Source organism: Sminthopsis crassicaudata, chromosome 3 (assembly GCF_048593235.1).
Source record: "Sminthopsis crassicaudata isolate SCR6 chromosome 3, ASM4859323v1, whole genome shotgun sequence".
NCBI classification, from domain to species: Eukaryota; Metazoa; Chordata; class Mammalia; order Dasyuromorphia; family Dasyuridae; genus Sminthopsis; species Sminthopsis crassicaudata.
In genome coordinates this window covers 452,747,939-452,760,996 of record NC_133619.1, presented here as the reverse complement: position 1 = coordinate 452,760,996, position 13,058 = coordinate 452,747,939, and positions in this window count along the sequence as shown.

The window sequence follows — 13,058 nt, the reverse complement described above, 5'->3', positions numbered from 1 at the left end:
CCCAGATAATTGCACTGCTCTTTTAATGGCCTTTAATAAAATTCTAGCCACAAGCACTGGGTAAGGAATAAGGCTTTGTTCTGGTTGTGCTGGGAGGTTCACCCACTCTATCACACTGTCTCCTTGATGAAGGACTGCTGTGGGTGCCTCTTGTGTAGCAAAAACTGATATTTCCAAGGGTTTTTGAGTGACTCTTTCAACCACATTGGATAAAGCCAGTTCAACTTGTCTCAAAGCCTCTTGAGCTTCTTTTGTAAGCTGGCATGGTGAATTTAAAGCGCTGTCTCCCCTTGAAATGTCATATAGAGGTTGCAATTGACATGTAGTCAAGCCTAACACGGGATGCATCCATTGGATATCTCCTATCAATTTCTGGAAGTCTTTTAAGGTGTTTAGCTTCTCTGTTCTTAGGGAGAGTTTTTGTACTGTAAGCACCTTAGGATATACTTCATATCCTAAATATTGAAAAGGAACATGTCTTTGAATCTTTTCTGAAGCTATGTGCAATTTATAATTCCTTAGTGTTTCTATGTTTTTTTGTAGACATGCTTCTAACATTTGTTCCTCAGGTGCACATCCCAATATATCATCCATGTAATGTAATAACATTACTTTTGGAAATGCTTTTCTTACTGGAGTAAGAGCAGCAGCAACATACATTTAACACATAGTAGGGATGTTTTTCATTCCCTGTAGCAAAACTGTCCATTCATATCTTTTATAAGGCTCAGCTAAGTTAACGCTGGGCACTGAAAAGGCAAATCTTTTCATATCCTCCTTATCTAGAGAGATAAAATAGAAACAATCCTTAATGTCTATAACCCATAGAGGCCATTCTCTAGGCAACTCAGTAGGAGATGGAAGTCCAGGTTGAAGAGTTCCCATAGTTTCCATCTGTTCATTTACTTTTCTTAAATCAACATCCTCCATTTTCCAGATTTCTTTTTTTACAACAAATACTGGGGAATTCCAAGGACTTAGAGAAAGTTGTAAGTGTCCTTGGTCAAGTTGTTCCTTACTATGTCTAGTAAGCCTTGAATTTTATCGCTACCTAAGGGCCACTGTTCTATCCACACTGGTGTATCAGTTTTCCATTGGATAGGAACAGGTGAAATGGTGAGCATAGGTCAGTCTGCTGTCATAGCTGCTGTCCAGTACATTCCTGGGTTTTTCTGCTTGGAGTCAGAACATGGGTGACTGTCACCAGGTTGCTTATTAGGGGTCTGTATCAATAAACCCGATGCTACTACTTCCCCTGATTGATAAGTCACACATTGTCTCCCTGTGTTAGTGACTGGGATATTATCTACACATTCCCCAGTTTCCCACATCAGTGTATGAATGAACACTGTCTTGTAAGTACTCTCAGGAGGTGAAATGGTCAAGCCTACTGCCCCTGGAAGCAAGGGATCCATAGGTTGGAGAGGAACAGATTTCACCTCTGCAGGGGGTATCTCAGTTGTCCCAGCTGCATACAACTCTATCCTCCCTAATTGTAATCCCTTTCTCCCATTATGTTGCTTCCTGGCTGACTGATTGTGTAATCCCTTTCTCCCATCAGATGGCTTCCTGGCTGATTGGCCATGTCTGGGTATTAGACTTGGAGGCACTCTCTGGGTGTGGCATCGGCTGCCATCATGCCCCAATTGTTTTTTGCCTGAGGCCCTGGAGCTGGGCCCCTCATCCTGTTTCCCTGAATCAGTGTACACTTTGAGGCTCAATGGAGTCCTCTGTTGCATTTTGGACATGGGGTTTTGGGTTTTGTTCTCCCAGCCTGTCTTCTCACTCTGTCTCTATGCCAACATTGAGTTTTCAGATGGCCTACTTTACCACATTGAAAGCATTGACAAGTCTCTCTGGAAGTCCTTTGCCAAAAGGGACCCTGTCTTCCTATGTTGGGCTCTTGGGAAGTCTGCACCATAGCCTAACTTATGATCTCCTCTAAAGGAGCATCCCTATGTAGTCCTAGTATAATCCTTCTATAAACCTTATTGGCATTGTCCCTAGCAAGTTTCCTTACCAAAGTATCTGTTACTTCATTTTCACCATTTGTCTATGTGACAGCTGTCTGCAAACGTGCCACAAAATCGGCAAAAGGTTCATTTGGTCCCTGTACAATTTTTGTGTAGGTCTCACCCTTGTAGTTTTTACTGGGGAGAGAAGCCCATGCTTTGATAGCAGCAGCAGCAATTTGCTCAAATGCTGTTATGGAGTAATTAATCTGTACTAAAGCATCTGCATAAGAACCTACACCTGTTAGTAGGTCATAGGTGATTGAAGTATTAACTCCACTTTGACTATTTCATTGGGCTTGAATCCTACAGAGCTCACTAAATTCAGAAAATCACAACAAATTTTGTCCAGGTTCTAAGCACACCTTTGCAATGACTTTCCAGTCACTAGGGTTTAAGGTTTCATAAGCCAAATTGTGTATTAACATCTTAACATAATTTGATATAGCCCCAAAGACAATGCAAGATTTTTTCAGGTTTTTAAGGACATCTATATTAAAAGGAGCATATCTTCTACTCTATTGACCTGCCGAATTATACTGTTGAATCATGGGAAAAATTTGAAATTTGAAATCATTATCTACTTCTTTTCCATTTCGGATCGCTTCAATAAGCCCTTTTTCTAATCTAGTTATAGGGGTTGGTAGTTGCTAGGGGGGAGGTGCTGATGATGTCACTGCCCCTCCCACTATTCCTCCTCCCTCTGTCCCTGAAGGTGGAGTTGATGAGGGCTGATCAATAATCTGCTCTCTAGGTGGGGTTAAAATTTCTTCAGGTCAATCAGAGTCAACACATCCTGATTCCTCATTCAAATCCCCTTGCCCTCTGGCAATGTCTTGAGTTTGTTTATTTTCTATCTTTTGTTCCTCACACTTCCTTCTCTATTCAGTTTTAGAACTTTTCCTTCTCCTAAAACCTGCTCAATAGCTTAAGTCTAATTGAATCACGTTGTATAGATAAAATACCTATGGGGAAATTGAACAAAGCCCATTTTTTTGCGTAAAATTCTTTCATTTCAAGTCCCACTAGCTTCCAGTTATCTATACTTAGTTTTTCTTTCTTTAAGAACCAAGGGAATGTGGGATTCAATGAGTCTAAGAGATTGTCCATTTGTGGGCTGGTAACAAGTAAACTTTTCTCATCAATTATCTTAATTATATCCTCTATAGCATTTCTAGATGAGGCTGAAGCAGGGGCTGGGGTTGGAGCAGGGTCGGCTGAGGCGGAGGAAATGTTTGTACCTAACACCTGCCCCATCTCAGCTATTAGAGATTGCTGGTTTAGTCCTTAAGGTAAGTTCCTTATTTCTGTTAGAATACTCACCTAATCTTCTGGTCACCGGAGGATTTCGGTGGAAGTAGGGTGCCAGCCCCACTTTTGGATGCCAAATGCTGGAACTCTATCTTCCCAGAAATCAGCTGGAGTCAGGATCACTAAACGTCTTTATTCTTGATCTTTTACAATCACCCTCCAACGCCAGGTCATGAGTACAAGAGAGCTTGAGTTCCACAATCCAAGTTTTTTCTCCTCCTATTCCTCCCACACATGTTACTCCCCCTCTTTGTGCCACCAATCAAGTCAGCACAGAACAGCTGGGGAGGGTCAACCTTCAAATAAGTTAATAGGGAACTGTCCAATTGGTAATTAGTCTCACGGGCTTCATTATCCAAGTGCATTGCTCAGTTCTAGCCCTTTACACTCCCCCCACCCATGGATTCCTCCCTTATCTTTCCCCCCTACTCCCACCCTCTTTTTGCATTCCCATTAATCTACACATTTTCTACCACTCCCATTAATCACTCTTCTGTACTTCACCTTAACCTCTGTCACTTTTTCCCTCCCTCATTATTCCTTTACCATTTATCTGCATAATTTTATCCCACCCCACTGCTATAAATATATATATATATCCCACCTTATGCTATTCCCTCTCCAATTATTTCCTTATAGATTTTGGAGGATGCTATGCTCTTCATGGTGTATATATGTATTGTTCCCTATTTGATCCATTCCTGATAAGTAAGTATTCAGACCTCCAGCTCTCCTTCCCCCTTTAATATCTCCATGTCAGTTCTTTCTCTGCACCTCATTTGTAGAGCTTACACCTATTTTTACCTTTTCCTAGACAGGTCATGCTCAGCTCTGCCCCAGTCTTTCTTTCAAACTACCCAATATAACTAATGTTAATCTTAAACATATGGCTTATATTTCTGTGTACAAAAAGAAACAGTTTATCCCTATTGAGTTCTTTGAAATTAGTATTTGATTGTGGCTCTTATAGGATATTTACTATACCATATATTATTACAGAATATTTACTATTGAGTTCAGGTTTTGTTGAGACAGAATCCTGAAAACCTGTTGAAGTGGGGTTGTGGTCCTTTTAAGAAACTGATTTGTGATCCTTTCAAATTGATTTGTGATTCAGATTACTCCTAGCCCCTCCTGGCTGATGCATTATTAATTCAAGAAGCTAGGACCTTTGATTCATAAATCCTGATCAAAAGCACCCCTTTGAATTCTAACAGGAGATTCAGGCTTGTCCCAGTCCCCACCAGAACTGAGCCAACTTGGGCTCTCATAGCCCCCATCGGATCTGAGCCAACTTGGGACTTCACCCACGGCCCTCTTTAGCTAAATTTCTCATTGTAAAAAGAGCCAAACTAAACCTCTCTCGTTTAGAGGTTCCAAACATGGCAGCCTTACATTTGGCATGCCAAGAGTCTCTACCCAATGGAATACTATTTCCAGTGCCCTCTTCTCTTTACCTAAAATCTTTTACTAACTAGAATCTTACTTCCAATCCCCATAATAAACCACTTTTATCAATCTAGGTTTTTGGGTCTGTAAATTCCTTTACAGAGAACTGCTTGCAGCACCAGAAAGGGAATCCTCAGAACTCTCTACCCTTGCGCTGCCACTAGACCTTACTTAACTCCCTGACCATCAGAAACCCTAATTTCATTTGGGTACCCTAAATATAAACCTCATTACTGTGAGTTTATGGAATTTCTATTTTTCCATTCAATATTATGGTTAGTTTTATTGGATTTGTTATTTTTGGCTGTAGGTCTAATTCTTTTGATTATTGATATATAACATTCCAGGACCTATGGTCTTTTATTGTAGCTGCTGACAAATTCTGTACAATTCTGATTGTACACATCTGAATTGTTTTTTTGTTTCTCGTAAAATTATCTCTTTACTCTGGGTGTTTTCAAATTTAATGATAATGTTTCTAGTGTTTCTTTGTAGGAACTCTTTGAGGTAGTGACAGAGTTATTCTATATCTACTTCCTCCTTGGACAATTTTCTTGGATTATTTCTTTTGTTATTGTATCAATGTTTTTTGTTTTTTTTTTTGATCACAGTTTTCAGATAATCTAATTATTCTTACATTTTCTCTTTAAGCTCTGTACTTCAGATCTGTTGTTTTTCTTATAAGATGCTTCACATTTTTAAAAATATTTTTATTAATTTTAATAATTATAACATTTTCTTTGACAGTACATATGCATAGGGATTTTTTTTAACAATATTATCCCTTGCACTCCCTTCTGTTCCAAATTTTTCCCCTCCTTTCCTCCACCCCTTCCCCTAGATGGCAGGCATTCCCATACTTATTGAATATCTTATAGTATATCCTAGGTACAATATATATGGGGAGAACTAAATTTTGTTGTTGTTGTTGTTGCAAAGGAAGGATTGTATTCAGAAGGTAAAAATAATGTGGGAAGAGAAACAAAACAAAACAAAACAAAAAAACACTGCTCACAATTTACACTCATTTCCCAGTGTTCCTTTTCTGGATGTAGCTGATTCTGTTCATCACTAATCAATTGGATCTGAGATAGATTTTCTCTTTGTTGAAGATAACCACTTCCATCAGAATACATCCTCATATAGTATCATTGTTGAAGTGTATAATGATCCCCTAGTTCTGCTCATTTCACTCAGCATCAGTTGATGTAAGTCTCTCCAAGCCTCTCTTTATTCCTCCTGTTGGTCATTTCTTACAGAACAATAATATTCCATAACATTCATATGCCATAATTTACCCAACCATTCTCCAATTGATGGACATCCATTCATCTTCCAGTTTCTAGCCACTATGAAAAGGGTTGCCACAAACATTTTGGCACATACAAGTCCCTTTCACTTTTTTAGTATTTCCTTGGGATATAAGCCCAGTAGTAGTAGTGCTAGGTCAAAGGGTAGGCACATTTTGAGAACTTTTTGAGCATAATTCCAGATTGCTCTCCAGAATGGTTGGATTCTTTCACAACTCCACCAACAATGTATTAGTGTCCCAGTTTTCCCACATCCCCTACAACATTCATCGTTATTTGTTTCTGTCATCTTAGCCAATCTGACAGGTGTGTAATGATATCTCAGAGTTGTCTTAATTTGCATTTCTCTGATCAATAGTGATTTGGAACACTCTTTCATATGAGTGGAAATAGTTTTAATTTCATCATCTGAAAATTGTCTGTTCATATCCTTTGACCATTTATCAATTGGAGAATGGCTTGATTTCTTATAAATTAAAGTCAATTCTCTGTATATTTGGGAGATGAGGCCTTTATCAGAACCTTTAACTGTAAAAATGTTTTCCCAACTTGTTACTTTCCTTCTAATCTTGTTTGCATTAGTTTTGTTTGTGCAGAAACTTTTTAATTTGGTGTAATCAAAATGTTCTATTTTGTGATCAATAATGGTCTCTAGTTCTCCCTTGGACACAAACTCCTTCCTCCTCCACAAGTCTGAGAGGTAAACCATCCCATGTTCCTCCAATTTATTTATGATTTCGTTCTTTATGCCTAAATCTTGGACCCATTTTGATCTAATCTTAGTATGTGGTGTTAAATATGGGTCCATGCCTAGTTTCTGCCATACTCATTTCCAGTTTTCCTATCAGTTTTTGTCAAATAATGAATTCTTATCCCCAAAATTGGGATCTTTGGGTTTGTCAAACACTAGATTGCTATTTTTATTCACTATCTTGCCCTGTGAACCTAACCTATGCCACTGATCAACTAGTCTATTTCTTAGCCAATACCAAATGGTTTTGGTGACTGTTGCTTTATAATATAGTTCTAGATCAGGTACAGCTAGACCACCTTCATTTAAATTTTTTTTTTTCATTACTTCCCTTGAAATTCTCGACCTTTTGTTGTTCCATATGAATTCTGTTGTTATTTTTTCTAGGTCATTAAAATAGTTTCTTAGGCGTCTGATTGGTATAGCACTAAATAAATAGATTAGTTTAGGGAGTATTGTCATCTTAATTATATTCGCTCCACCTATCCAAGAGCACTGAATGTCTTTCCAATTATTTAAATCTGACTTTATTTTTGTGGCAGTGTTTCGTAATTTTGCTCATATAATTCCTGACTTTCCTTTGGTAGATATATTCCCAAATATTTTATACTATCGTCCGTTATTTTGAATGGAATTTCTCTTTGTATCTCTTGCTGTTGTATTGTGTTGGTAATGTGTAAAAATGCTGGGGATTTATGTGGATTTATTTTGTATCCTGCAACTTTGCTAAAATTCTGAATTATTTCTAATAGCTTTTTAGCAGAGTCTTTGGGGTTCTCTAAATATACTATCATGTCATCTGCAAAGAGTGATAGTTTGAATTCCTCATTTCCTACTCTAATATCTTGAATCTGTTTCTCGGCTCTTATTGCTGAGGCTAGAGTTTCTAGTACTATATTGAATAGTAATGGTGATAGTAGGCAATCTTGTTTCACTCCTGATCTTACAGGGAAAGGTTCTAGTTTATCGCCATTACATATGATGTTTACTTAAGGTTTTAAATATATGCTTGTTATTATTTTAAGGAATAGTACATTTATTCCTATTCTCTTGAGCGTTTTTAGTAGGAATGGATGCTGGATTTTATCAAATGCTTTTTCTGCATCTATTGAGATGATCATGTGTTTTTTATTTATTTGATTATTAATATGGTCGATTATACTTATAGTTTTCCTAATATTAAACCAGCCCTACATTCCTGGTATAAATCCCACTTGGTCATAGTGTATTATCCTGGGGATGATTTTCTGAAGTCTTTTTGCTAATATCTTACTTAATATTTTAGCATCAATGTTCATTAAGGAAATTGGTCTATAGTTTTCTTTCTCAGTTTTTGATCTACCTGGTTTAGGTATCAGTATCATGTCTGTGTAATAAAAGTAATTTGGTAGGACTCATTCAATCCCTATTTTTTCAAATAGTTTATATATCATTTGAGTTAGTTGTTCTTTAAATGTTTGGTAGAATTCACATGTAAATCCATCTGGTCCTGGTGATTTTTTCTTATGGAGTTGGTTAATAGCTTGTTCTATTTTTTTTCTGAGATGGTACTATTTAGACTACTTACTTCTTCCTCTGTTAATCTGGGCAAGCTATATTTTTGAAGGTATTCTTCCATTTCATTTAAGTTATCGAATTTATTGGCATAAAGTTGACCAAAGTAGCTCCTAACTATTGTTCTAATTTCCTCTTCATTAGTGGTGAGTTCTCCCTTTTCATTTTCAAGACTAACATTATTTGCTTTTTCTCTTTCCTTTTTTTAATCAGGTTTACTAAGGGTTTGTCTATTTTGTTGGTTTTTTCATAGAACCAACTCTTAGTTTTATTCATTAATTCAATAGTTTTTTTACTTTCAATTTTATTAATCTCACCTTTTATTTTTTGAATTTCAAGTTTTGTGTTTGTCTGGGGGTTTTTAATTTGTTCCTTTTCTAGCAATTTTAGTTGTAAGCCCAATTCGTTGGCCCTCTCTTTCTCTATTTTATGCAAGTAGGCCTGTAGAGATATAAAACTTCCCCTTATTACTGCTTTGGCTGTATCCCACACATTTTGGTATGATTATTGTCATTTTCTTGGGTGAAGTTATTAATTATGTCTATGATTTGCTGTTTTACCCAATCATTCTTTAGTATAACATTATTTAGTTTCCAATTATTTTTTGTTCTATTTTCCCCTGGCTTTTTATTAAATGTAATTTTGATTGCATTCTGGTCTGAAAAGGATGCATTTACTATTTCTGCCTTACTGCATTTGATTTTAAGGTTTTTATGCCCTAGTATATGATCAATTTTTGTATAGGTTCCATGAACTGCTGAGAAGAAAGTATACTCCTTTCTGTCTCCATTTAGCTTTCACCAAACATCTATCATATCAAACTCTTCTAGTATTCTATTTACCTCTTTGACTTCTTTCTTATTTATTTTGTGGTTTGATTTATCTAATTCTGAGAGTGCAAGGTTGAGATCTCCCGCTATTATAGTTTTGCTATCTATTTCCTCTTGCAGCTCTCTTAATTTCTCTTTTAAGAATTTAGATGCTGCACCACTTGGTGCATATATGTTTAATATTGATACTGCTTCATTATTGATGCTGCCCTTTAGCAGGATATAATGCCCTTCCTTATCTCTTTTAGTTAGATCAATTTTTGTTTTTGCTTGATCTGAGATGAGGATGGCTACCCCTGCTTTTTTGGCTTTGCCTGAAGTATAGTAGATTCTGCTCCACCCTTTTACTTTTAGTTTGAATGTATCATTCTTTTTCAGGTGTGCCTTTTGTAAACAACATATAGTAGGATTCTGACTTTTAATCCAGTCTGCTAACTGCTTCCTCTTTATGAGGGAGTTTACCCCATTCACATTTATGGTTAGAATGACTAATTCTATATTGCTTGCCATCCTGTTAACCCCTGCTTATGCTTTTCTCCTTTCCTTCCCTCTTACCCCCCTACCCAGTATTAAATTTGTGAACACCACTTGCTTTTCACAGCCCTCCCTTTTTAGGATCCCTCCCCCACTTGAAAGTTCCTCCCTTTATTTTACCCCTTTTACTCACAATTTCTGTATTCCTCTCCTCCTCCCTCTCACTTTTTCAATGAAGTGGAAGAAGTTTCACCATAAATCGAATATATCTATTGATACACACTATGTTCATCTCCCTGCTTTCTTTCTCTCAGATATAATAGATTACCTTTGCCTCTTCATGAGGTGTAGTACCATCACTTTACACTTTTATGATATAATTTCCTTTCCACATCTAGTTTCTAGGACAAATTATACATATGTTCTTTACATATTTTTATGGCAGAAGTTCTCAAGATTTCTTTTTACCTTTTTAGAAATCTCTTGAGTTTTGTATTTGAAGATCAAACCTTTTATGTAGGTCTGTTTTTTTTTTTTTTTTTTTTTTTTTTTTTTTTTTTTTTTTTTTTTTTTTTTATTAAGAATAGATGGAATTCATTTATTTCGTTAAATGTTCACCTTCTTCCCTGGAAAATGATGCTCATTTTTGCTGGGTAAGTTATTCTTGGCTGCATACTAAGTTTCTTAGCCTTTTGAAATATCATGTTCCAGGCCTTTCGTTCTTTTAATGTGGACACTGCTAGATCCTGGGTTATCCTTATTGTGGCTCCTCCATATCTGAATTGCTCTTTTCTAGCAGCTTCCAGTATTTTTTCCTTTGTCTGATGGTTCTTGAACTTGGCCACTATATTTCTTGGTGTTTTTATTTTAGTGTCCTTTCACTAGATGATCGATGAATTTTTTCAATGTCTATTTTACCCTCTGTTTCCAAAACATCTCAGCAGTTCAAGCTCTTTTTTTCCTCACATTTTTCAGGGAGTCTGATTATTCTCAAATTGTCTCTCCTGGATCTGTTTTACAGGTCTGTTGTCTTTCTAATAAGGTACTTGACATTCTTTTCAATTGTTTCATTTCTCTGGTTTTGCTAGACTACTTCTTGGTTTCTCCTTGAGTAATTCATTTCTATTTGTTCGAGTCTAATTTTTAATGATGTATTTTCTTCACTCACTTTTTTTATATCTTTTTTTAATTGTTCAATTGTGTTTTTAAGTGAGTTTTTTTCTTGTATGGAATTTTTTTCCATTTTATCCATTTTATTTTTTAGAGAGCTGTTTTCTTTATCCAGCTCACCAATCCTGTTTTCCTTGGAGTTGTTTACGTTTTCCAATTCACTAATTTTGTTTCTCAATGATTTGATCTCTTTATCTACTCTGGATAATTTCTCCAGGCTCTCTTGTCAAGCTTCCCTTTCCTTTTCCCATTTCTTTTCTAGCTCTCTTGTGAGAGCCTTTTTGATTTCCTCTATGAGATTCTTTTGTATTGAGGAGCAGATCATATCCCCCTTAGGGGATTCCTCTGGGGACAGTCTGTTTTTAGTCTCCTCAGTACTTGAAGTCTGCTCTCTCTCCATACAGAAGCTATTAATGGTTAGAGCCCTTTTGAATTTTTTGTTCATTTTGTCAGAGCGGAAATTGAAGAAAACAAATTGACAAGAGAAACAATTGGTCTGTTTTGGGGGGGATGGGGCTGGATGGTGTTAATGGGCTTCCTCTACAGACTTCGGGGAAGGGCAGCAGGGAGCCACTAACAGGACAGCAATGGCTGTGCTGCATCTGCGCTCTGAGGCTCTGAGAATGCGCTGCGCTGAGTCACTCCAGATTGGGGGTGGCTGGGTTCTGAGAGAGGCTAGCTTTCCAGGGTTTTATTCTTCACCTTTGGTGTTTACACCCTCTTTGCTGCTCTGGGCTTGCTGCCAAGATGGAATATCCACACTGGGGTAAAAGTCTTTTTGCAGAAATGGCAGAGATCGTTTCCCTCCCCCCTCAGGTCTGAGCTGTGTGAGTTGTCTGTCTCACTCTGGCTTGCCTGCCCTCAATCTGTGCCCAGTCTGTTTGACCCTCCTCGGAGCAAACACAGACCTTCTCTGGGGAATTTCAAGGATGTCTTCTGTTAGTGATTATTTGTGGGTTTCTTTTCCGGTCAAGCATTAATTCTGAGGCTTGTCATGAAGTAGGTCCTGAGAGAAAAACACGGAGCTCAAGCAGCTGTCTGCCTCCATGCCGCCACCTTGGCTGGAAGTCGATGCTTCACATTTTTAAAAAGATGTTTCACATTTTGTTCTTTTTTTCATTCTTTATATTTTCTTTTCTTATTTCTTGGTATCATTACTTCACTGATTTCCCCTTGTCCAATTCTAATTTTCAAAGAATTATTTTCTTCTTTAAAATTTTGGATTGCATTTTCTAGTTGGCAGACTTTTTTTTTTTTTTAATAATTCTTTTCTTGGATTTTTTTTTTTAAGTTTTTCTTCAATGTCTCATTTGATTTTTAAAGTCTTTTTTGAGTTCTGTAAATTTCTTCTGGGAAAGTAGTCATTTAACATTACTTTTGGGATAGAGAGGCTTTTATTTTACTCTTCTCATCTGAAGATGAATTCATGTACCTTATTCTCATAGTAAATTTCTAGGATTAGGGTAAATTATTATTATTATTTTTTTAAGGAGAGAACAAATTCATTCTTTAATCCTTGGTTGGGGGTGTCAAAAGCTTCACTTCACCTTCACTTTAGCTTTCCCTTTTGACCTAGAATCCCAAACCAAGAGCTCCATCCTCCTGTAAGTGCCTATAGCCAGCAGTATCCCTGCCTCACTGCTTCTGCACTTACAGATGTTCTTGTTCCTTCTCACTCAGGGTTCTGCTACTGTAGCACAGCTGGACCTGGGATTCCTAATCAAAAGTGGTTCCCTTAGTATTCCTGAACTCAGACCCTCTACTCTTCACGTGTATGGGAAGTCAAAGTACCTATGGTTCTGGCCAAGGACATCACCCAGATCAGCTAGCTGTTTCTGTAAAGATAATCTGGAGATGTTTATATGTCATACCAATTCACTTCATCTGGTCCTGGGATCCTTCTGGTCTTCTTGGCTTTTCCCTGGAAGATCTCTGTTCTTCCCCAAGTTTTATTTGTTTTTTACTGATGTATGTTTGCTCTGAGGGACAATTTTGTTTTGTTTTGGGGGGATAACTGGAGAACTTGGAATTTTCTAACCTACTCCACCATCTTCCTATAATCCTCCCTGTGCATATAATTAGTTAAGCATCTGAGGCAATATTGAAACCTCAGTCCTCCTGACTCCAAGCTGAGCATTCTGCTATGTCACATTACTAGGTAACCACTATATATTTATTTTGTATATTGCTTATATAT